A 1,249-nucleotide genomic window follows, 5' to 3' on the forward strand; every position below is an offset into this window, starting at 1 on the left:
TATGTATGTATGTATGTATGTATGTATGTATGTATGTATGTATGTATGTATGTATGTATGTATGTATGTATGCTTTTATGCATATACATATAAACATATCTACTTACACACATGTATATATGTATTCTCATAGCCGTCACTTTCGAGTGAGAATGAGTTGGTAAGATATTCTATGATTTTCCTCATTGTTTTGGGTGCCTGCGAGTTGGTGAGCATAGATAGACAACTTTTCGCCCCCCCCCCATCTTACCTTTCTAAAAGCGTGCTGATGTGATAGCTGTAGGAATAAAAGACTTCACCAGTTTTCAGCTGGTACTCGCTTTAAATTAGGGGCTTCCAACCTTATTTTGCTTGTGGACACCCTGAGAGATATCTTATCATCTGTGGACCCCATATATGCACATGTAAATTTTTGAAATAAAATATTTGTTTAGGTTAGTAAAAACTAATAATGAAACAATTCCGTTATATTCATAACAGAAATTCTAAATACAAATCTTGAAAACTTCAATAAATACAGCTACCTCACCTAATAAACAAAATTTATATATGGACCCACAAATTGCAATTGTTTACTAGTGGACCCCCTTAAAGCTTCTGTAGACCCCGGTTGGGAAGCCCTGCTTTAAGTGATTACATTGGAGCGATATGAAGAAAAAGAGCATTGATCAAGGTTGTAATGCAATACTTTGTACAGAAATAGAACCCACGACCTTATGATAATAAAGCGAACACCTTAACCACCATCCAACCTGTTTTTACTGTGTTCAATCTATATAGAAACAATATAAAGAACGTAATGAAGCTCGCACATGACTGAGGAAAATATCCCGCAAATCGTTTATGCTAAATCCTTTATAACATTCTCTATTATTCTTAACTATTTCTAAAAGTGAAACAATAGGAATTGACGAAGCTAGTAATGGCGCGTGTAAGCATACAGCTTGCTGAATATTTATTTTGCTGCGAGAAACAGAAGCCTAACGTTTTGGACAATTATCATCATCGGAAACAAATGAAATGTTTTTGTGATAGAAGTGAATACCGCGACTTCCAGTCTACTTATTCACAACTATCAGCAGTCGGAGTTAGATTTCCTCTCTGCCTCACGGTAAAATAATTTGCTACATTTTGTGAACTTTTTTGAACTAAAGATTCATAGCCTTTGGAATTTAACAGTTTTAGCAGATTTTCCTTATCTCAGTAATTGTTTCCTATTATTATTATCCATTTAATATTTTGACGATGC

The sequence above is a fragment of the Octopus bimaculoides genome, chromosome 7, assembly GCF_001194135.2.
Source record: "Octopus bimaculoides isolate UCB-OBI-ISO-001 chromosome 7, ASM119413v2, whole genome shotgun sequence".
NCBI lineage: Eukaryota > Metazoa > Mollusca > Cephalopoda > Octopoda > Octopodidae > Octopus > Octopus bimaculoides.